The sequence below is a fragment of the Heterocephalus glaber genome, unplaced genomic scaffold (assembly GCF_053883595.1).
Source record: "Heterocephalus glaber isolate CG9 unplaced genomic scaffold, H.glaber_assembly_v1.0 deba00001547, whole genome shotgun sequence".
Taxonomy (NCBI): Eukaryota; Metazoa; Chordata; class Mammalia; order Rodentia; family Bathyergidae; genus Heterocephalus; species Heterocephalus glaber.
The window spans coordinates 9904-34590 of NW_028258340.1; the positions used below are offsets into that span (position 1 = coordinate 9904).

Here is a 24687-nt window from a genome sequence, read left to right on the forward strand (position 1 = left end):
ACTACAACCTCAACCTCCTCCTCCTCCTCCTCCTTTCAGTGACTACTGCTCTCTTATCAATGACATCCCCAGACCCAGTTTCCTCTTCCCTCTATTACTGGAAATTCCCAACTGCTGAGCTGCCCTTGCTTCTTACAGCAGTGGGGCTGCATCCTGTGCCCACGTTGAACACACTGCACGCTTCACTCCGCCTTAGATTCCATTTGTGAGTCCTGCCTCTCCATGCTCTCACTATTCAAGGCACGCTACCCTTACACTCTGCAAACAGCCCTCGCAGCCCCAATTGGTCCGATTCTTTTTCTACTGTGCCCACACGCACTCTAGTCTACAGTACTCCACAATCTCATTTACTTCTGTAAATCGTGCAGAAGGCGCCCTATGGAGGCCAGGTACATCCGGCGGCCTACGTGACGGGCAGGGCTTTCTCGTCGCCTAATTTAGAGGGCGGTGTTCTGCGTGTGGGCGTGGCAGGCGGAGCGTTCCACGTAGTGAGCGGGCGTCCTGGCGGTCTACACTGAGAGCAGGGTGGTGGAGCGTTCTACGTGTGGGCGGGGCTTTCGCTGCGTTCGTTCTACGTTTGGGCCCTAAGGTAAGTGATGGGTCGTCTTTTACGTAATGGGCGGAGCGTGCAGGGCGTTCCACGTGGTTGGTAACGCTAGAGGAGGCGTCCTGAGGTGTTTGGGGCCCAGAGCCTGGTTTGAACTGGTGCTTCCTTGGGTCGTGTCTCTGGGAACTATCGCTAGGCGTTGTGGGGACTTGGTACCGATTTTGGCAAGCCTTGAGCTCAACTTGTGGTGCCAGAGACCCAGATACATCGTGACTTTTATGGTTGTGGGTACCTTGTCCTTTGCTTCTTCCGTGCCTCAGTTTGCTCATTTGTGATATGGCAGAGAGCACAGTCCCTACCTGAGCACGTTGCAGAGCGTTCTGAAATAGGCTGCGCGCCTACTGATGGTTTTCTAGGGTGAGACCAGCCAGCCAGGGGATGGAGGTATTTCACAGAAAAAATAATAACATTCAGTCGCCTGGGTACGAGCTCTGGGGTAAGTGCAATACTTTCTTCGGTAAGTGCTGTACATTCTTTGGTACTAACAAGAGAGCAGGTGGGCACTGTTCTTGTTCTATCAGTGCCAGGCGGGTGGTGTGTGAAACTCTTCCAGGTGCTGGGTTTTGTTGCTGACTTCTGCTTATCTTACATTCGCAGCTGCTTTCTTGTGAGTCCTCTGCCTTCCTGGTACACCTAGGATGGCACGAGTGCACCCCTGGCCATGGACCCATCTTGCTTGGTACTGTGGCAGTTCCTGCTGTGACTGGACACTGCGTGAGAAGAAGACCAGTTACAAAGTCTGCACTTGCGGTGGTACTGCCATGCTGTGGTAAGGTCACAGTACATAGGCCCCTTCCTGGTCTTACACCCACTGCAGAGCAATGATGCCTGCACCTCAACATTCAGTTATATGGTTTATTCCCTTTTTTAGTTCACCTCTCTTGGACCCAGAAAATGGGAGCACTAAGCACTCACCCTCAACATTCTATCAATTAGCCTCTTCTGTCTTGAACCTAAACCCTCTGTAACAATATGAATACTGATTGCTCCTCCTCAGTCATCTGAGCGCACAGAGGCAGCACTGGATTTCCCCCAAAATTTGTATTATTCATTTTCCTAGTCCTTTACCCAAGACCTCCAAAACACTATTAATAACGTCCTCCAAGCCAGCCCTTGACCCAGATTTGTATTGCCATCATGAGATCATCCTCCAGCACCCCAGATCCACACTGAGGCCCCCGAGTCCAGAATTGGGCTGGGTGCGGTGGCCCATGCCTGTAAATCCAGAAAATTGTGAGGCTGAGGCAGGAGGATGGCAAGTTCAAGGCCCTCCTGGGCAACTTAGTGAGAATGTATCTCACAAAATAAAAAGGGCTGGGGATGTAGCTCGGTGGTAGAGCACACACGGATTTAGCCTCAACTACTACCACAAAAAAAATCCAGAATTGAGAACCCACAATATTTATACCAATTATTATCTGATAACTTTAGCTAAAATGTTGAAAACAAAATTGATAACTATTCCATTGGACCCTGCCTTCTAAAATCCAGACATCTCCTGACACTCCTGACAAGCCCGAGACTCCTCTCTCCGCCTGTCTTTTGATCTCTCTGCCTACTCTGTATGCCAACAAGAACAACTCTCAGATCCTTAGGCCATGTTCTGTACCCTTTAGGACTGGCACTAGTTATATCATTTCCTAATTTAATCTTTTGAGCTCACATCTCCAAAGCAATAGTGATAATGATAACTGCCTAACCTGTCCCCCGGGACTGTGTGAGCAGACCTGAAAACTCTCCAGCTTTGTCCTCTTTATTTTTACATTTTGAGACAGGGTCTCTCTAAGTTGCTAAGTTGCCCAGGCTGGGCTTGAGCTTTAGATCCTCTTGCTTCAGCCTCCCAGAGTGCTGGGATTACAAGCATGTGTCACCACACAGAGCTCTTTTGTCGTCTTTCATCTCTCTGACATCTACTCTTCCCATCCCTTTGTTCACATGGTGATTTTATGCATTAAATGGAAAATATATGGGCTGGGGTACTCAGTGGTAGCATGCTTGCTTAGCATGAGCCCTGGGCTCCATTCCCTGTACCAACAAATGTTTGTAGTTATTTTGTCTTAGAAAAAAATTAGTTAAATGCTTGTGGCCAATCTACCACCTTATCTAGAAGATTCACATTTTGTTCTCATACTTTAAGCATCCCGCTGCACATGTTAATTATGTTCCTGTTCTCATTGCTGAGTCTGTTTGTTTTAATATTAAGCTGAGTTATGAGATCAATAAACTCTGCCTTTAGAATGAATTTTCTCCCTTAGTGGTGGGTGGGTTTCATTTGTCAAATTAATTTTTCTATTTAGAAAGAATCTCATTTACTCTCACCTCTTTTATATTATTTGAAATCATTTAGTTGTTCTTTATATAATTTCTGGAGGAGGATGCTTAGCTAATGTTTTCAGCATTCTTTTCTCGTTTATTTAAGATTATAAATCTCACACTATATTGCTTTAAAGTGTATCCCACACATTGTTCCATAAATTTCTTATTGAAATATAACACATTTATTCAGGACACTATACACATTTTAAGAGTATAGCTCGGTGGAGTTTGAGAAAATGAATAGAGCCTGTAACCACCACTGAGACCAAGAAATTAAACAGTTCACTGACTCAGAAATGCCCTTTAGGCTCCCCATGGTCTGTACCTATATGGGTTTGGACATATAAAGAGGCATTTTCCCTTCCCTTCTTTTTCTTTCCTTTCCTTTCTTGGATATTGTCCATATAGCTGCTGTGAATATTCTAATACATGATTTTAGTGCACGTAGGTACACATTTCTGATATATGTGTGTGTGTGTGTGTGTGTGTGTGCGCGCGCGCGCGCGCAACGGCTGGATCATACGGTAGTAGTACTGCTAACTTTTGAAAAAACTGCCAACTGTTTGAAATGTTTATGTCCCTCCAAAATTCATCGCAACACCAAGCTGATGGTGTAACCGTTAATCCTGATCTGTCAACTTCATTGGATTAAGAAACACCTATCAAGTTAGTAAAGCATGCCCTTCAGTGTGTCTGGGTGGGTCACGGAGGCATGGCCTTGGTACTATATGTCACCCCTCACCAGTTCCTCTCTGGCTTTGTTCCCTCCTCTGCTTCCTGGCTGCCATGAACTGAACGGCTTTGCTCTATTACGTGCTCCTGCCATGATATTTCTACCTCGGAGTAAGCTTACCATGGACTGAATCCCATGAACTATGTGCCAAATTAAAACTTTCCCCCTTTAAGTTGTGGGAGTCAGACATTGTGTCCCAGCCACAGAAAAACTGACTAATACAGATGGTGTTAGGAGGTCAGGTCTTTGGGAGGTGCTTAAGTCAGGAAGGCAAAGCCCTCATGAATGGAACTAGTGCCCTTATGAAAGAAGCCTCAGAGAGGCTTCACCGTGTGAGGACACAGCTAGAATGCATTGTGAGTCAGAAAGCAGCCCCTCACCAGACACAGGATCTGCTGGCACCTTGATAGTGGGATTTCTCAGTCTTCAGGACTCTGAGCAATAAAATTCTATTGTGTATGAGACTATGGTGTTTTGTTTTAGCAACCTGCCCAGACTAAGATACTGGTTTCCAAAGTGGCTAAACCATTCGATGCCCACACTAGCAGGACAGGAAAGTTCCAGTCATTCCACATCCTCGCCAGTACTTGGCAGCAGACTGTTGCCTTTCTGTGGCTCTGTTGTCCAAACGTCAGACCTCTCTACCAGGTGCCTTTGGTCTTTCTCTGCCTTTAAAATTCTTTTATTCGTTTTTATTAACACATATTAATTGTACATTTTAATGGAGTTCAATGTATTTCTATACATGTATACATCAGGCACTGCTCAAATCCGACCTCCCCATATCTGCACCACCACCCCATATACCCTTCCCAGTCTCTAGCAATCCCTACTCTACTTTGGGGTTGGCTGTTTCCCCCCACATATAAAAGAGAACATGCAGTTCTTGTCTTTCTGTGTCTGGCTTATTTCACTTAACGTCCTCCAGTTTCATCTATTTTCCTGCAAATGATGGGATTTTATTCTTTCTGGCTGTGTAATACTCTCTTGTATATACACCACATTTTCTTTATCCTTTCATCTGTTGAAGAACATCAAGGCTGGTTCTATATCTTGCCTATTGTGAATAGTGCTAAAATAAACGTGGGTGTGCAGCTATCTCTTTAATATGATTATTTCATTTCCTTTAGAAATATACCCAGAAGAGGAATTGCTGGGTCATGTGATAGATCTGATTTTAGGTTTTTGAGGAACTTCCATAATGGTCTTCACAGTGGCTGTACTAATTTACTTTCCTCCCAACAGTATATAACATTTTCTTTCTCCTCGACCTCACTAGCGTTCCTTATTTTTCAGTTTTTGTTTTGTACTAACGATTGTAACTATGGTGAATGATATCTCATTGTGGTTTCAATTTGCATTTCCCTGATGGCTAATGATATTGGCATGTTCTTATGTTTCCTGGCCATTTGTATTTCTACCTTTAAGACGTGTCTGTTGAGATCATTTGCCCATTTTTAGATTGGATTACCTGGGTTTTGTTAAGTTTTTTGAGTTCCTTCTTTTTCTAGATACTAACTCTCTATCAGATGAAATCGATGGCAAGTATTTCCTCCTACTTTGTAGGTTGTCTCCACTCTGTTGATTGTTTCCTTTACAGTGGAACCTCAGTTCATGAACTTAATTCTTTCCACGATTCTGGCGAGTGTCTTTCCTTGGTGAATTTCTCTTGAAGTTATCGTGTCTTGTGCAGTGGCACGGTGTGGTGACAGTACACAGTGTATAGGTTGTGCCCCGCATCATAGGGAGTGGGATTTTCTGGTCAGTGGAATATTCTGGTTGATAGAATGGGTGGATGGTGTTGTGGCATAGAGTATTGTAAAACATAGCCAGGAGAGGTGGCACTCACCTGCAGTCCCAGCCAGCACTCGAGAGAATAAGGCGGGAGGATTGCCGTGGGTTCAAGCCCAGTCTGAGCTACGTAGCGAGACCCTGTCTCAGAACAACAGCAGCATAAAAAGAGTATTACAGTGTGTACCTCACGCTGGACCTGTCTGGTGGATGCTATTGTATCATGGAATTAGAGATTGTGGATGACTGTGGAGAGCCAGTTCGCTGTTTTGTTGTTGTTTGTAAAACTTAGTAATGCACTTTGAAAATGTCACAGCGTACTGGCGTTTGTTTTGTATGACTCTTGCTGTGATCCTGTAGATACTTAGAAATGTTAGTTGCTGGCCTTGTGTTATAAGAGCTTTCATCTTTACAGTTCTCTCTTTGTGTTCACCTTTCCATCTGCAGACACAAGATTGCTGAAGTGGATGTTGAAAGGAAATTCACCTCGTAGATGCCTCGTTCGTGGCCTGGAAAGCAGTAGCTGCTCAGCAAATGTTGCTTCCCTCCCTTCTGGTTCCTTTGTAGGTGAGTGTTAGACCAGACCCACGTCGCAAAAGCCCACTGAGCCACTACTGCACGTGAGGTGCTCTGGGGGATTATAGGGGCCCGGGGAAGAGTGGGGCTCCTGGTTTCCAGGCTGAGTTTGGATGGCGTTCCCTGCAGCAGGCCTGTGGGGCCAGAAAAGGTTTCTGGTCCATCAAGGAAGGGAGCAAGCTTCCCCTGGAGGCCTGGTGCCCTCTGCCCGAGGCCACCACGAGAAAGCACTGTGGGCTCCTGGAGGCTGAGGTCGCAGGGCCCCGGAGGCAGTGAGGGTGAGGCCCCAGGGCTGCTGATCAGGTGCTGGGCAGGGAAGGGGAAGGTGCACTTGGAGGTTGAGCTTTGAGGCCTGTGCAGTGGTGCTGTGGGCAACAATGGGCAGGAACAGGCTGCTTAGATGGTGATCTCAAGCTTCATTGAAGCCATGCTTTACCTTCCCCTGAGTTCTTTGAGCTGGAGAGTTTGATTCAGTGTCATCTGCAGAGGAGATGCAGATACAGAGCAGGCTGCCTCACACTGAGGTGCTCAGAGAGATGGGCAGCAGTGCCGCCATCTCGCTTCTCCTTTTTGCCCTGGGGGCAGTCAGCGCACAGTGCCCATAGCTTTCTCAGTTCTTATGCATACACACACATGCACGCACACACACAAACACACACACAAACACACTCATAAAAGTGCTTATTGCAACCTGGAGTGGTGGCACATGCCTGTAATCTCAGCACTCTGGCAGGCTGAAGCAGGAAGATTCCAAATTCAGGCCTAGCCCGGGCAACTTAGTGAACTCTTGTCTCAAAATTAAAATAATGTTTTTCATTTGTTATTTTTCACTAGTACATGTTTGGAGTACACGATAATTACATTTGTCATGGGGAGTTGGTACATGTATATAACACATCTTAATTCTTTTTTATCCTCTTTCCCTTCTTTACCTCCCCCCTCCCTCCATCTCTTGGTCCCCTTTCCTTTTGCAGCTCAGTGTGAAGGCCCTGGGTTCAATCTCTGGTACAGGAAAGAAAGGGGGGATGGAGAAAGAGAAATAGGGAAGGAGGGAGAAAGGAAGGAAGAAAGACAAAGAAAGAAAAGCTTATCGTACCAGACTCAGTATCCCCTCACAGAGTCCACTCTGCTTTGTCAGCCAGAGTTTTATTAGGGTGCCAGCTGGCATGGGGGTGTCCAACCTTTTGAGCTCTATTTGCCATGAGACACGACAGTATCCAGTTGTTGGTATGGTATTGGAAAGGGACCAATTTCAAAGTTAACTAGATTCTCTCATCCTCATTTATTCTAACAGTGGTTCTGGTTTTGGGGTTTTTTGTTTGTTTAGGCTTTTTTTTTTTTGGTACCAGGGATCGAACTCGGGACCTTGTGCTTGCGAGGCAGGTGGTAGGAACACTGAGCTAAATTCCTGGTCCATATTTCTGTTTTGTTGAGACAGTCTCACTATGTAGTTCAGAGCAGCCTTGAACTCACTGTGTAGCCCAGGTTGTCCTTGAACTCAAAGCGATGCTCTTGCCTCTGCCTCTTGAATGCTGGGATTACAAGCATGTGACACCACACCCAGCTACAAACAGTATTTCTTAAGTAACTTCTTGTGTACCAAATACTAGTCTACGGCTAAGGATACAGATTTAGCAGACAAAAACCCCTCTTCACACGGACTTTATGTGCTACTGCGGCTTGCACAGGGCAGGAAGAGACCACATAAGCAATTTAAATAAATACATAGGACGTGAAGAGTTGGTGATTGCTATGGAGATAAGTGGGCATGGGAGCATCATAAATGGTGGAGAAAGGCCTGACGGGAAGCAGACACATTAGCAGGCCCTTACAGGAGGAGAGGACATGAGCCAGGCAGATACCTGAGGGACAAGATCCTGGGCAGAGGGAACAGCAAGTGCAAAGGCCCTGAGGTAGGAGTTTGGTTATCCAAGGACAGTGTAGCTAGAGCAGGTGGCAGAGAGGTGATGTCAGGCTTTCTGACATCTGTAAATATATCCTCTGTTTTATCATATACATATGCACACATACCTGTACACACAGACCCCTGAAGAGATGAAAAGCACAGCAGATTTGTGCTTGCATACTATTTTAGGCTAGTTGCCAAGAAGCAGGGTGATTTAGCAAGCATGAACTGTTGGGAGAAGAGGTGGAAGAGTCAGGGCAGTGTGGTCGCAGGAGAGGGAACCTAGCAAGTTCAGGGCAGATGTGGCCTTGGCCTAATCCATGTGACACCCTGAGCATGAAGGATGTCATAGAATGGATGCAGCGTAAGGCCAGGGAGTGGGCCTGGAGTGTCCACTATTAGTCTGTAACGCCATCGATGCCCTTGCCTGTGGGAATGAGGGTTGAGTGAAGGCCTTCTTGGCCAGAAAATTTCTGTTGGCCAAAAGCTGTCCTCAGGAAAAAGGAGAGTTGGCCAAGTGCAGTCCTCAGGAGGAAGGATGTGGGCTGAGAACAGCCCTCAGGAGGAAGGACAGTTGGCCGATAGTAGTGCTCAGGAGAAAGGACAGATGGCCATGGAAAGTCCTTGGGTGGAAAGGTAGTTGGCCGAGGGGAGCCCTCAGGGAAAGGACAGTTGGCCAGGGCAGCCCTCAGATGGAAACCAGAGGCCGAGGCCAGGCCTCAGGAAGAGGACAGTTGTCCCAGGTACTCGTCAGGAATGAGGACGGTTGGCTGAGGACAGCCCTCAAGAGGAAAGAAGGTTGGCCTAGGGCAGTCATCAGGAGGAAGGACAGTTGGCTAAGGGTAGTCCCCAGGAGGAAGGGCATTTGGCCAAGAGCAGCTGTTAGGAGGAAGGGCAGTTGACCAAGGGCAGCCCTCAGGAGAAGGCGAGTTGGCCAAGAGTAGCCTTCAAGAAGATAGACAGTCACAGGCAGTCCCCAGGAGGAAGGGCACTTGGCCAAAGGCAGCCTTCAAGAAGGACAGTTGGCCTGGGGCAACCCTAGAGGAAGGGCAGTTGCCTGAGGGCAGGCCTAGCAAAGAAAGGCAGTTGGCTAAGGGCAGCCCTCAGGAGGAAGGACAGTTGGTCAGAGGCAGCCCTCAGGAGGAAGGACAGTTGGCTGAGGGGAGCCCTCAGGAGGAAGGACAGTTGGCCGAGAGCAGCCCTCATGAGGAAGAAATAGTTGGATGAGGGCAGTCCTGACTAGGAAGGATAGTAGGCCACCCACAGTCCTCAGGAATAAATGCAGTTGGCTAATGGCCACCCTCAGGAAGCAGGGCAGTTGGTTGAAGACAGCCCTTGCCAAAGACAGCCCTCAGGAAGAAGGGTAGTTGTCCAACGGCAGCCCTCAGGGAAAGGAAAGTTTGCAAAGGACAGCCTTCAAGAGAAGGACATTTGAATGAGGGCCAACCTCAAAATGAAGGAGAGTTGGCCGAGGGCCGTCCTCTGGAGGAAGGCCAGTTGGCCAAGGGCAGCCCTCCAGATGGACAGCTGACCAAGGATAGTCTTCAGTGGAAGGACAGTTGTCCAAGGACAACCTTCAGGAGGAAGAACATTTGTCCGAGGGCAGCCCACTAGAAGAAGGACGATTGGCTGAGGCCAGCCAACAGGAGGAAGAACAGTTGGCCAAGGGTAGCCACCAGGAGGAAGGGCAATTGGCCAAGGGCTGCCCTCAGAATGGAGAGTTGATCAAGGGCAGTCCGCAGGATGAAAGGCTGTTAGCCAAGGGCAGTGCTGAGCAGAAAAGGCAGTTAGCCAAGGGCAACCACCAAGAAAAATGACAGTTGGTCAACAGTAGCCCTCAGAAGGAAGGGCAGTTGGTCAAAAGCAGCCTTAAGGCGAAGGACAGTTGCCCAGTGGCAGCCACCAGGAGGAAAGGCAGTTGGCCAAGAGCAGTCCTCAGGGGACAGACAGTGGGCCAAGGGCTGCCCTCAGAAGGAAGGACGTTTGGCCGAGTGCAGCTCTCAGGAGGAAGGGAAGTTGGCTGAGGGCAGCCATCAGAAGGAAGGACAGTTGACCAAGTGTAGCACACAAGAGGAAGAAAAGTTGGCCGAGGGCAGTCGTCACAGGAAGGAAAGTGGGCCAGCCACAGCCCTCAGGAGGAAATGCAGTTGGCTGAGGGCATCATTTTGGGGAATGAGAGTTTGCCAAGGGCAGCCCTGAGGAGGAATGACAGTTGGTAACGGACAGTCCTGGGGGTAAGGGCAGTGGCCCAGGGCAGTCATCAGGAAGAAGGACGGTTAGCCAAGGGCAGTCCCCAGGACGAAGGACAACTGGCCAAGGGCTGCCCTCAGGGTGAAGGACCATTAGCGGAGGACAGTCTTCAGGAAGAAGGTCAGTTGGCCAAGGTCAGGCTTCATGAGGAAGGACAGTTGGCTGAGGGCAGCCCTCAGCAGAAAGGACACTTGGCCTAGGGTTGTCCTCAGGAGGAAAGACAGTTGGCCAACAGTAATGCCCAGGAGGAAGGGCATTTGGCCAAGGGCGGCCCTCTGGAGGAAAGGCAGTTGGCTGAGGGCAGCTATCTGGGGTAGGAGGCAGCCCTCGGGATGAAGGACAGTGGGAGGGACTGTTGACTTGGGGCAGCCCTCTAGGAAGGACAGTTGGCCAAGGGCAGCCCGGAGGAAGAAGCATAGGGACAGTTGGGACTCTTATCTAGGATTAAATTGGGGAACTTGGACCCTTTAAGAAGGAGAAAAGAAATCACCTCTGCATCTCAGTAAGTAGCCAAGCTGGCAGCCTGTGCTTTTCTTTTTTGGTACCGAGTATCGAACTCGGGACCTTGCGCTTGCAAGGCAGGCAGTGGAACCACTGAGGAGCTAAATCCCCGCGGTGCTTTTTTTTTTATTATTATTGATTAAGTTTCTTGGTACATTTTTGGTATACAATATGATGACATTCATCGTTGGGAATTTGTACCTTTACATGATGTATCTTGATTCTTATTTTTCCCCATTCCCCTGCCCTCCCTTCCACCCCATCCACCCCTCCCTATTTACAAAACCTATGTTTCCGTTTTTTGCCTTTTCTCATATTTATTTCTTCCCCTTCCCCTACCCCTCCCACTGCTTCTGTGTAGTTACACTGAGCTGACAGGTTGTGGTTTTGACCCCTGCCTCTGTGCAGCAACACCATCCTTCCTAGGGCAGGTTGCCACCTACCCAAATTCCCCTATTAGTCCATGAGACCAAACCCCTAGCCACAAGGCCAATATCCAATCAAGTGTCGACCCTCAGGGGGGTGGAGTTGGAACCCCTACCCCATAAAATAGGACCACCACCCCAGATTCGGCTGTGACTCTGCTCTGAATGCCCCCAGTCTTCCCCCGGAGTGGCTTTGTACTGCTTCTTGCAATACCTGCCGTAAATTACTTTCACTTTGCACTGGTCTTCTCGGACTCCTCTGCCCTTGTTTTACATTGGAGAGAGAGACAAGCCCAGTGAGGGTGAATCTGGGGACCCCTATACCCGAGACCCACTGGACATAACAGAAGGATAGTTGGCTGAGGGCAGTCCTGACGAGGAAGGATAGTGAGCCACCCGCAGACCTCCGGAGAAAATGTAGTTGGCCAATGGCAGCCCTCAGGAAGGGAAGTTGGTCGGGAGCAGCCCTGAGGGAGAAGCACAATTGTCCCAGGGCCTCAGAGCCCTCAGAGGATGGAGAGTTTGCCAAGGACAGCTTTCAACAGGAAGGACAGTGGGTAATAGGTCATCCTCAGGATGAAGGGCATTTGCCCAAGGGTATTCCTGAGTAGGAAAGGCAGTTGGCCGAGGGCATACCCCAGAGAAAGAATAGTTGGCCAAGGGCAGCTCCCAGGAGGAGCTACAGTTGGCCAAGGGCAGCCCACAGGAGGAAGGCCAGCTGGATGAGGCCTAACCTCGGGGCAAAGGAGAGTTGGCCGAGGGCAGTCCTCTGGAGGAAGACCAGTTGATCAAGGGCAGCCCCCAAAAGCAAGGACAGTTGGCCAGAGGCAGTGCTTAGGGGAACGACAGTTGGCCGTGGGCAGCTTTCAGGAGGGAGGGCAGTTGGCCAAGGGCAGCCCTCAAGAAAAAGGACAGCTATCCTAGGATAATCCTCAGGAAGGAGCAAAGACTGTTGGCCAAGGGCTTTCTTCTAAGAAGAAAGGATGGTTAGCCACGGGCTGCCTTCACGGAAAGGAGAAAAGCAGTCATAAGGAAAGGCACTTGGCTGAAGGTAGCACTCAGGGAAAGGAGATTTGGTCAAGGGGAGGCTTCAAGAGAAAGAACAGTCCTCAAGAGTAAGGAGATTTGGCCAAGGACTGCCCTCAGGAGGAAGGGCAGTTGGCCAAGGGCCACCCTCAGGACAAAGGACTATATTCGCCAAGGGCAGCCTTCAGGGAGAAAGACTGTTGTCCTGAGCTGTCTTCAGGAGAAAGGACAGTTGGCTGATGGAAGCCATCAAGAGGAAGGACAGTGGGCGACCCACGGACCTCAGGAAGAAATGTAGTTAGCTAATGACAGCCGTCAGGGGAAGAACAATTTGCCAAGGGCAGTCCTCAGGAGGAAGGACATTTGTCTGAGGGCAGTCTTCTGGAAGAAGGACAGTTGGCCAAGGGCTGTCCCCAGGCAGGACAGTTGGTCTAGGGCAGCCACCAAGGAAGAAGGACAGTTGGTGAAGGGCTGCCCACAGAATGAAGAATAGTTGGCTGAAGGGAGTCCTCAGGAGGAAAGACTTGGCCAAGGGCAGTTCTGAGAAGGAAAGGTAGTTGGCTGAGGACAGCCTCCAAGAGGAGGGAGAGTGGGCCAAGCACAGCCCTCAGGTGGAAAGGCAGTTGGTAGAGGGCAGCATTTTGGGAAAGGAGAGTTTACTGGGTGCAGCGTTCAGGAGGAGGGACACTTGACCCAGGGCGGTCTCCAGAAGGCCAAGTGCTACCCTCAGGAGCAGGGTCAGTTAGCCAAATGCATCCTACAGGAGGAAGGACAGTTGGCCAAGGGCTGGCCTCAGAATGAAGGAGTGTTAACCAAGGGGCATTCCTGAGGAGGAAAGGCTGCTGACCAAGGGCAGCCCTCAGGAGGGAGGACAGTTAGCCAAGGTCAGCCCACTTGGCCAAGGGCACTCCTCACAAGTATGGACAGTTGGCTAAGGAGGACAGTTCCTCAAGAGGAAGGATAGTTGGCCAAGGACAATTCTCAGGGAAGGACAGTTGGCCAAAGGCAGCCCTCCAAAGAAATGACAGTTGGCTGAGCATAGCCCTCAGGATGAAGGACAGTTGGCCTAGGGCAGTCCTCTAGGGAAAGACTGTTCACCCAGACCAGTCCTCAGGCAGAAGAGCAGTTGGCTAAGGGCAGGGTGCAAGAGAGTGAACAGTTGGCCAAAGGCTGCCCTCAAGATATAGGAACATTAGCCTAGGGCAATCCTCAGGAGGGTCCCGTTGGCCAAGGTCAGCCCTCAGGAGGAAGGACAGTTGGCCTAGGGAGGAAGGGAGTTGGCTGAGGTGAGCCCTCAGGCAAAGATTAGTTTGCCAAGTGGAGCCTTCAGGAAGAAAGACATTTGGTAACAGACAGTCCTCAGGAGCAAGATCAGTTGACCAAAGGCAGCCATCATGAGGCATGACTGTTGTCCAAGGGAAGCCCTTAGGAGGAAGGACTGTTGGCCAAGTGGCAGCCCAAGGAAGAAGGACTATTAGCCTCGGGCAGTTTTCAGAAGGAAGTTCACTTAGCCAAGGTCAGTCCTCAGGAGGAAGGGCATTTGTCTGAGGGCAGCCCTCCAGGGAAGAAGTGTTTGCCAAGGGCAGCCTTCAAGATGAAGGACAGTTGGTAATGGGGCATCCTTAAGAGGAAGAGCACTTGGCCAAGGGAATCCCTGAGGAGAAAGGCAGTTGGCTGAGGACAGCCCCTGGGAGGAAGGACAGTTGGCCCAAGGCAGTCCTTAGTTTTTTGGGGTTTTTTTCTGGTGGTGGGGGGGATCGAACTCAGGACCTTGAGCTTGTGAGGCAAGCACCATGCGACTGAGCTAAATCCCTGGCCCCCCAAGGCAGTCCTTAGGGGAAGGACAGTTGGCCATGAGTAGCCCTCAGGAGGGAGGGCAGTTGGCCAAGGGCAGTTCCCGTGATGAAGTATAGTTGGACGAGAGCAGCCCCCAAGAGGAAGGACAGTTGACTCAGGGCCACCCTCATGAGGAAGGACATTTGGCCGATGGCAGTCCTCAGGATGAAGGACAGTTGGCCCAGTGCAGTCTTGAGAAGGAAAGGCAGTTGGCCGAGTGCAGTCCTAAGGGGAAGGAAAGTTTGCCAGGGGCTTCCTTCAGGAAGAAGGACAGTTGCTAACGGGCAGTCTTCAGGAGGAAGAACAGTTGACTGAGAGCAGTTCTCAGGGGAAGGACAGTTGACTGAGGACAGTCCTCTGTAGTAAGGACATTTGGCCAACTGTCCCTCAGCAGGAGGGACAGTTGGCCTGGGCAGCCCCCAGGAGGAAGGACAGTTGGCCAAGGACAATCCCCCACAGGAAGAACTGTTGGCTAAGGAAAGGCCTGTGGAGGAAAGACAGTTGGCCAGTGGCAGTCCCCAGGAGGAAGGACAGTTGGCCCATGTCAGTCCTCTGGATGAAGCATAGTTGGCCAATGGCTGTCCTCAGGAGGACGGCCAGTCAGCCAAGGACAGACCTCAGGAGGAAGAACAGTTTTGAAAGACGTCCCTCAGGAGGAAGTATAGCTGGCCATGGGCAGCCTCAGGAGGAAGGCCAGTCGTCCTTCAAACGGAAGAACAGTTGGGCAATGGCAGTCTTCAAGTGGAAGGACAGTTGGCCAAGGGCAGTCCTTAGGAAAAATGACAGTTGACCAAGGCCCAACTCAAGAGGAAACACAGTTGGCCAATCATGGCCCTTAAGCGCAAAGACAGCAGGGAGCCTTGAGCAGGCCACGCTAAGCACAGGTGTGGGCAGGGCACTGACCCATAAAAGGGGATCTGGGCAGAGCCTCATTGGTAACCACTTCACTCACAGAAGGAAGTATGGAAGAGAAGCAAAGCCAGATTCTTGAACTACACATGAGAACTGTTCAGATTCTATAAGCAGCAACTCTTCCTTTAGTGCTTGTTTTGTCTCCTGCATCTTTACCTCTCTCCAGACCAGGGAGTTCCACACTTCCCTTCATGGTTCGGAGCCTGTTGTCACCTGCTTTCTCTCATGTGCCCCTGGCATACTGGTATGAAGAGAGTGCGGCCATATCCCTGCTGCTATGGTTTGAATGTGTGTCCCTCCAAAATTCTTTTATTTTTATTTTGAGGCAGGTTGTCACGCCTCGAACTTGCGATCCTCCTCTCCCACCTTGTTGAGTAGATGGGCTTTCAGGTATGCCACCATCCTTGATCCAGAACTTGTTTTATTAGTTTGGTTGTTTGGTTCTTTTGGGTTTTGTTTGGTTGGTTGTTTGTTTGTTTGTTTGTACTGGGAATTGAACCCAGGGACTTCTCACTGAGCTACATCCTCAGCCCTTTTAAAATTTTTTTTGAGAGAGGGTCTTGCTAAGTCACTGAGTTGTCCATGCTCGGGTCAATTCTCCCGACTCAGCCTCCCACACAATTCTTACACTGGAAGCTTAGCCCCCAAAATGATGGTTTTAGAAGGTGAAATCTGGGGAAGTGATTAATGCCTTTATAAAAAGCCTTAAAGGGGAAAAAGTTTGTTTATCCTTTTTGCTGTTTCTGTCCCTCCATCCACGAGAGGGCATAGCATTTGTTTCTTTTGCCCTTCTCTCGCTTCTGCCACATAAGAACACAACTTATATCCCTTCTGGAGGACGTTTCAACCAGGTGCCATCTTTGAAGCAGAGATCAAGCCCTTACCAGACGCCAGATCTGCTGGCACCTTGATCTTGGACTTCCCATCCTTCAGAGCTGTGAGTAATAGATTTGTCCTATTTTTATTTATTTTTATTTATTTATTTATTTTGGGTTTTGGACACAGGGTCTCACTATGTAGTTCAGGCTGGCCTTGAACTCGGGGTGATCCTCCTGCCTCAGCCTCCCGAGTGCTGGGATTACAGGTGTGCGCCACCACGCCCAGCTTTTTCTCCTATTTTTAAATGAGCCAGTCTGTGGAATTGTGTTATAGCAGCTTGAACTGAAGAGGCCTCCCTCACTCTTCACACAGGCCAGTCCGTCCACCCAGGTTATCATCTGGGGAAGGGTCATTCCTGTGTGAGGCCACATGGTCAAGGAAGAGGCCCTGAAGCCTGCACTGGAGGGCGCCTGGCCTTCTCAGCAAGCAGTGGCCCCTGCCTGGTGTGCCAGTGTGGTTAGCACTGCAGGTGACCTTCGTTCTTTCCAGCTCTGTCGCCCTTTGGGAAGATTTGTGGTCCTGCTGCCAGCCTGACAGAGGAGCAGTGAGCACTGGATGGCAGGAAACAGGTACTGTACTTCTGTGCTGCTGTGTGTGCACCTAGTAGACAATTGGCTGTTCTTTTTGTTTCTTTTTGCTGCGCTCTGAGGTGGAGCGCAGGGCCTCGCACATCGCACGTGCTGGACAAGCCCTCTGCCACTAAGCTACAGCCCCAGCCCCATTGGCTGTTCTCAATCCAAGTCACTTGAGAACAGCCGGCAAACCAGTGAACAGTGCTCTGAGAAACGGGGTCATAGTGTCATCTTGGCCCTCAGACCACATGGGGCCTTGGGCCAAAGGAAGAAATCCGACGGTACGAAGTGGGATATGGCCGGCGCATGACCGAGACCAACATGGTGTCATGGCAGCTCAGGCCATGTGATTTTTGAGCTGGTTCTTAAAGAGGGGGAAGGATCCAGGAGGCTGACCCCAGAGAAGAGGACTTTCTTGAAGAGGTCTTAGATGTGGGCAAGGAGCAGGGCATGGGCAATTGTGGGTTGTTTGGAGAGGGGAGGTCCATCTAGGGTGACTCGAGAGGTAAGGCAGGAAACCACACGCAGGGCCCCTTCACGGGCAGGGATCAGGCCTTGGAACACCCTGGGGAGTCATTGAAGGTCGAGTGTAAGTGTAGCCATTCCACTTGAGGGATGGAAAGTGGCCACAGATATAAGAAGTGACTAGAAAATCTTGAGGCCCTGATAGGATATTCCCTTCTTCTTCTGTACATTCTGAAACCCAAGTCTCTGGATCCCAGCTATGTTATGCTAAGTGTGGAGATGCCAACAAGTATAAAATGGAGTCAGCTCTAGAGGTGCTTTCAAGTCTGAAAGGGAGGACACCCCCTTAAACAGGCAGACTCAGCAAGCCAGACACCATGGAGAAAGTGCACTTGTCAGGCAGGCCATGTGGCCTAGGCTACTCACGATGAGCCAGAGCAAGAAGACCTCAGTGTTCTTTGGCCCAAACAAGACGGAGGTTCCCCCTCCTTCCAGGGCTAGTGGCTGCTGGTTGTGGAAGGAGGATGATATAGGAGGTGGGGAGTGGGAAAGCTGGCTGGAGAAATAAGTGGGACCTGTCAGTTACAAGATCCCAGGACAGCACCAGATAATTCCCAGGACCCCGTATGTGGAACTTCTCACAGTCTCCCAGGAGATGTGGATGACATATAAGGACACAGACACCACAAGGAGCCCAATATTGTGGCTCTTCACAGCAGCCCCCTCTAGGTCTTCTAGGGTGGACTTTTAGACTTTTATTTTTTCTCTTTTTCTCTCTTGTTCAGTCCAAGTTTGCTCTGCAGAGCCAGTTTTTCCCTTACAGTTTTACCCCTCACTTTTCAAATAAACTCTTGGCACCGTTTTTGGCCTGTCTCATCCAGTTCTGTCTTTGAGGCAAGAAGGACCTGGAATAAGTTTAATTGGTGAGCCATTTCTAAGAGAACTACTTGATAACAGTGGGGCAGTGCTGCTGTCACCCAGTGTCACCCTCATCCTCTGCATGATGAACCTACACCATGGCCCATCCAGGTTTCAGACTACGAGGGCAAGAGTGGAGGACCCACAGGGCAGGGAATGGCTGGAACTGACTCCTTAGCAGTCTCAGGGAGCTGGGCCCTCTCTCAGTGTAAACCCTCAGTGCCATGACAGCTCAGCCCCCCCCCCCCCCCGTCTCCAAAACAGGAGCCAGCTCTTGGCAGATTGGTGACTGACTCTAAGAACGAATACACAGTGGCATCCCCAAGGAAAGGTATGCCTGCCACGGCACTACTTGGGTTGGGGTCCTAAGGCTGTACAGCCGTTGAGAAGGGGAGGCAGCGTGCAGGGAAGGGCCCAGAGAGTGCGAATCTCAGCCACAATCTGGGGGTGTGAATGTCACCACAGATGGACAGAAATGATGGTGGGGTGACAAGAAGGGCCCCGGCAGGTCCACTGTGGGCCTGGCTGGGGGTCAGTCTTGTAAGAGGGTTTGGGGTGATGGGAGACAGCCACAGGGCTGAATGAGCCCTTGGAGAATGGCCTCAGGGAGCAGAAAAGGGTGCTGCTCTGCCCTCAGAAGCAGGGAGGGCCTGGCTGGTGACACACGGGCCAGGGGCACACAGCCAACCTCACTGAGACAAGTCCCCCATGTCCCCAGCCAGCTCTGCCAGGCTTCCAGGGTGTTGGAGAATTTGAGCTCTGCCTCTCAACAGAGTAGACATAGAGTATGACAGGTAGGGGCTGGGAAGGCTTTGGACTTTGTGTTTGGGTGGAATGCAGGGAAGGGGTGGTAGGAAGTGTCCTGAGTCATTGTCATGTTCAGGGCGAGTGTTACTCGGGACTCATGCTTTTTGTCACCCAAAGGAAAAAGAGAGCTCAGTCCTGCAGGGAAGAGGGAAGTCGCTTCAGGTGCCTCACTGCGATGCAGTGGCCCTCCTCACAGTCTGGGGGCTGAAGCTGACCCAGGCAACCCTGTCAGGATGCTGACGAACTCCAAGACTGTAGAGAGTGGAGGGAGGTGGGAACCACAGAGTGCGGTAGAAACAAGGGACTAGTGTTGCGCTTGTGTAAGGAGACAGCCTTTGACACTGCAGGCCTAACCATAGATAGAAATGGGCCCAAAGTATTATTGGTGGAAAATACTTCTCTAATTCCTAACATCGATCCCGTGGCCTGAAGGAATAAACAAGATGAGAGAATTGTTTAAATCTTTTTTTCTTAAAAATAATTTCAGACTTAGAGGCAACTTTCACGAACAATACAGAGGTCACATATACCCTTCAATCTGATTTAACAATTAATGTTTTGCCACATTTGTTTTATGATTCTCCTTCCCTCTTTTCTCTGCACATGTATATTTATAAAAATATATACATGGTGTGGTGGCACACGCTTATAGTCCCAGCACTCGGAAGGCTGAGGCAAGAGGGTCTCCATGAGTTTGAGACCAGCCTGGGCTACACAATGAGTTCAAGGCCAGCCTGAACTGCATAGCGAGACTCTGTCTCAAAAATAGATAAATAAATTTTATATTTGTATATATTTGTAGATCTCACATATTACAGACTGGGGATCCTTTATGCAAAATATTTGAGATTTCACGTTTCAGATTTGGGTGTTTGTTTAGATTTTGAAATGTTTGTGTAGACTCCATTGGTTGAGCATTCCTAATCTGAAAATCTAAAATCAAAATATTCCAAAGTCTGCAACTTTTTTTGTGTGGTGCTGGGGATCAAACCCAGGGTCTAACACATGCTAATAGCACATGCTCTCTACCACTGAACTATACCTCAAATCCTGAAATTTTTTCAGTGTTATGTTGGTGCTCAAAAAGTTTCAGAGTTGGGATTATTTTACAATGGGGATGCTCAACCTGTGTTTTCTTTTCTGAACCCTGTGAGAATTGGTTGCAAACTTGTGCCCTCCTTGCCCCTAAACATTTGAGCATGCATTTCCAAAGGACAAAGCATGTTCTCCCACATAACCACCATCTGGTCTGCTCAGGCACCATAACAAGATATGGTAGACTGAGTGACTTAAACAATAATTATTTCCCATAGTTCCCTTAGTTTTGTGACCCCAGTGCTCTTGGAGATTACAGGCCTTTAGGCCAGCCCCGAGTTTGGGGCCGTCTGATGTGTTCTCATGATTAGGTTCAGTTCATACATCCATGGCAGGAATCCCACAGCAGTGACTTCACATCAGGTGATTTCCTTTACTCCCACAAGGGGTGACACTTTCCATAGGGTGGGAATTGTATATAACTCACCACAGAGAGCTGTGAATGAGAAAGGAATGAGACATCCCCACTGGTGTTTTCCACATCACCCAGTGATGGTCTCTTTGGCAGTAGCGGGAACGTGCAGTTCTAGGGCTTCGCGTCTGAGGACGCAGCTAAAGACTTCACCAGAGCATGCTTGATGCTGGACGGGCACAGCCACCTGGTCTCCGTGGGGAGAGACAGCCTCCCTGTATAGCGGGCGTTTGAGGTTAGGCTCTGAAAGCTGAGAGGCCTCTCAGGCAACCGATGTATTTGACCTATAAAATGGGGATAATGTAAATATTTACCTCACAGGGTCCTGGTGAGGATTAGATGAGTGTTTTGGCAGAAACCCCTAGCCCAGTGCTTGGGACACAATGAAAGCTCTGCAAGTGTGATCTCTTATTATTTCTGTTATTGCAGACCCACCGCATTCTACTCCTAACCAGAGTGCCCTGATCTCCGCCTAGGAAGCCCCGGGCTCCACAGGATGCTCACAGCCTAGCTCTCAACTTACTCATCACCATGTTACAGTCATCATCTTCGCAGGTACCACACACAGGGAGTGTGGTCACCCTTCTCTTCCCTTCTTACAAAGTGAAAACTGAGTCGTAGGCCTAGGGATAAGGAGTCCAAGTCTCCATGTGTCTTAACGTCTGAAGCAGGACTCATAGTACGTCGCTGGTGCCCCAAAGCCAGCCCTCATGATAGCCCGTGGTGATAGCCTCACCCTTGTAGTGAGCTATCCCCATCCACTGAAGCTTGGTTTTCAGCCTTGGTTTTCTGAAAGGAGGGTAATGACAGAAGTAGGAAGATCTCCAAATACCCCACCGGCAACTCAGCTCTGTGCAAGCATAGAAGATCCCCTGGGGTGGGACAAAGGGTGAGGGTGTGCGGAGCATGGTGGTATACACCGGTGATCCAGGCACTCTGGGAGGCTGAGGCAGGAGCATTGCAAGTTTGAGCCCAGGCTGGGCAACGTGGTGACTTAATGAGACCCTGTCTCAAAATAAAAAATAAAAAAGGGCTAGAGATGCTAGAGATGTAGCTCAGTGTGAAAGGCCCTGGGCTCAATCCCCAGTAGTGCAATAATAATAATAATCAGGAGCGATTCAGTGATGATGTGGGGGCAGCCCTGGGAATGGGCTCACTGCTGAGACCCTCCTGGCCCGAGCCCAGCAAATGATGGTGTCTTTCTCAGGTTTGCTGCTGCAACAAGTTACCACTGACTTGGTGGCTTAAACAGCAAACATTTATTTCTCATAGTTACGCACTTGCTGAGTGAGCGCTTTGGTTCCTGGTGAGGGCTGCTTCTTGGGTTGCCGCAGGCAGTGTGCTGTGTCCTTCATGGCAGAGAGCAGAGAGGGCAGCACGTGCTCACCTATCTCTTCTTTTTTTATATTCAAATGTAATGACATTTTAATGACTACTAATTTTGACAATTAATGCTGTTGACATAATGTTACATTTTGAGGGCATTGAATTAAACATCTATTGGTATTAATGTAGCAGTTTTCATATTTTGGAGCCAATAATTTTTCTTCCATTTTCAAACATTTTTATGTGTTCTTAACATGCTTGCATCTGTGGTTCCCAGTGCAGAATGGGCACTGTGGGCAGCTTTTTGCCTCCTTTTCCAGATCTGACTGACAGGAGCCTGCAGATATATCTTTACTTTCCCCATAAGACCTACTTTCTGAATCCTCCTTCTGCCTCCTGGTTTAGCCCTTTTCCAGAGCGATCAAAAACATGAACTTCTAATCTCTTCCACGTCCTCTCGCCTTTCAGAGATATCAGATCAGTAGTGCAGCATGAGTACATTTCTCAAAATACAGGTTTTTCTATCTTGAATAATACCATGTATATAAAATTAGTGGTTTGGCCCACTTATAATCATAAGTCCACAGATTATAGAGTCCCTGCATTCAGAGATGGAGACTGCTTGCTACCAATGCCTGCAACAAAGCTTGGAACACAGTAGCCACATATTTCTTTTATGTTTGTTATTTTCAAATAATTTTATAGTAATGTGATGATACTTTAAAACACTACATAGGATTTTTTTTTTGGGGGGGGGGTACCGGGGATCGAACTTGGGTCCTTGCGCTTGTGCAGCAGGCGGCAAAACCACTGAGCTAAATCCCCGGCCCATACATAGAATTTTTGATAATTTTTAGAAGTACTTTCAAGTTTGAGAAACACTGCATTGAATATGAATTATCTACAATGCAATACCTGCTTATTGCTAAGACAAACTGTATTGTTGTACAGAACATGCAGCTGTTTGCACTGGCAGTCTCAAACTTGGGTTTTTAGAAAGGAGTCTTTGCAGTATTTTTGTATAACTGAAAGTGAAGTGATTTTCCTTGCTCTAAACCAAGGGTTCATCTGCATCAGAGGAAAATCTGTACTTTCCTTAAGGTGTATAATACTATTTGCAATTTTTAAATGGAACATTTTTCAGTTTTCACCCATATAGTGTTTACAAAACTCTTGGAACTCCATAGCAGCTGGGGTTACTTTGATTTAAAAAAAAAAAAGCAATTTAGAATTCCCCAGGAGAGGGGAGTGCTTAAATCTGGAAGTGCTTGAAAGACATCTCATTATTTTCAAATATTTATGGTGGACAGTGCTGTAAATGAGCTGTGAACTTGTGGTCTCCTCAGATGATGACCAAGAAGGATGATTTGAAGCAACTATAATTTGCATTTGCTTAGAGAATAATGTTTGGGTCGAACAATTTGCAGATAAGATAAACCAGGATGGCTCTTGTTCTAAGGATCCATAGCAAGGAGGGATGTTTTAGTGGTCTATTGCTGCATCCCAAAGCCTAGTGCTTAAAATAACAAACACTAAAATAAATAAATAAATAAATAAATAAAATAACAAACACTTACTACCTATTATGACTCCATAGGTTGCCAGGATTCAGCTGGAAGCCCATGCTTGGAATCGTCATACAGTTTCACTCAGGTAGAAGCAGGAGCTGGAGACATTTGAAGGTCAGCTGGGGTGGATGTCTGAAATGAATCAGTCGCATGGTTAGCAACTGATACTAGCCATATTTTCTGGAAAACCAGCTCCAGTAGCCACAGGTAGCCTCTCTGTGTGGCTCCCCACCAAGGCAGGACAGGTGGATTCTGAAAGGGAGCACTCCTTGAAAAATCTCCTGCGAGATGCAGTTGCGAAGCTGCTTATGATCTAGCCCTGGACACTGCAGAATGTCACTTCTGCCACATTCCATCAGTCAAGTAAGCCACTCAGGCCTCTGAGTTTCCATGGTAGGACAGATAGATGCCACCGTTGGATAAGCATGAGCCAAACTTACGTTCTCTGTCCAATAATCTCGGTGGAAGACCTCCAGAATGATAGAGGGGGAATAGATGTAACTCCCAAGCCTACTAGATTTCTGAAACGCGAACTCACGTTCTCTAAAGTCAAAGAATGAATTCTAGGAACAACGGAGGTTAAGAGTAGGAAACATTTATTGAGAGAAAGAGAGCTTGTGTCTAAGAGGGACAGAAGGGGGACCGGAAAGTGGATTGCTCCTCACCTATCTCTTCTTCCAAGGACACTGGTCCCATTTATGAGGTCTCCACCCTCATGGCCCAATCTCCCCAAAAGCTCCACCTCCAAACACCATCACATTAGGGGTTAGGGCTTCAGTAATTGAGTTGCAGTAAGCGGGGCACGAACATTCAGTCCATTGCAGATGGAGATCTGGCTGACCCTCAGTAAGCAGAGGCAGCTTGACTTGGGTGTGATAGGAAGGGTGGGGCCATGTGGAGTTAGATGAGCTCGCAAAGACCGCAGAGCCGGGCAGCAGGGAGGACCGGGACGGCGGGCCGCTGGGTCACAGATGTGAGAGCATGTGCAGAACCTAGGGGAGAGACATTGCTCCGTGCAGACCCGAGTGCTCACGGGGTGGGCTGTGGACATGGGCCACAGAGGTGGTGTCAAGGGCAGGATGGAGTGTTTACCTTACTCAGGACAGGGCCTCCGTGCCTCAGTCTTGGCTGTGTTGACATCTGGGCTGGGTCATTCTTTGTCTTGGGTGCTGACCTGGTCATTGCAGGACGCTTATCAGCAGCGTCCCTGGCCACAGCCCACTGGACACAGTAGCACCCCTCCCAGCTTGGCTTCCAGAATGTCTCCGGCTGAGCACCGCTGGTCTGAAGCCACACTAGGTCCGTGAGGCCCACACAGGGTTAGGCAGACTGTACAAAGGCCAACTAGTTAAGATTTCAGGCTCTCGGGCCCAGGTGGTCTCTGTCACAGCTACTCTGCCAAGCCATTGTAGTGGAAAAGTGGTCTTGGATGATTTATAAACAAACGAGTTGGTGTGATAAACCGAAAGGGTAAATAAGGACCAAAATGTATGATGCATATTGGGAAATAGGAAGAAAATGTTCCAATGGGAAGAGGAACAGGTGGGGAGGGGGAGGAAGAGAAAAGAAGAAAAAAGAGAATAGAAGGGGAAAAAATGGAAACAAAGCTTTGTAAATGAGGGGAAGAGGGGTTGAAGGGAGGGAAAGTGAATGGGAAGAAAAAGAAGCAGCAAGATATATCATGTACAGGTGCAAATTCCCTATGATGAGTGTGATCATTATATCTAAAATGTTCCAATAAATGTAATTAAAAAGTAATAAACTTA

The 24687-nt window shown here is 48.9% G+C and overlaps 1 long non-coding RNA gene across 1 annotated transcript; it reads left to right on the top strand.

The window, feature by feature from the left end:
• The first annotated feature begins 1011 nt into the window (after window positions 1–1011).
• LOC147824308 (uncharacterized) lies at window positions 1012–24687 on the top strand. Its single transcript, XR_015442448.1, has 7 exons — window positions 1012–1043; window positions 1205–1376; window positions 5895–6014; window positions 15692–15816; window positions 16248–16327; window positions 20457–20582; window positions 22951–24687. It is a non-coding gene; the product is annotated as an uncharacterized LOC147824308 (long non-coding RNA).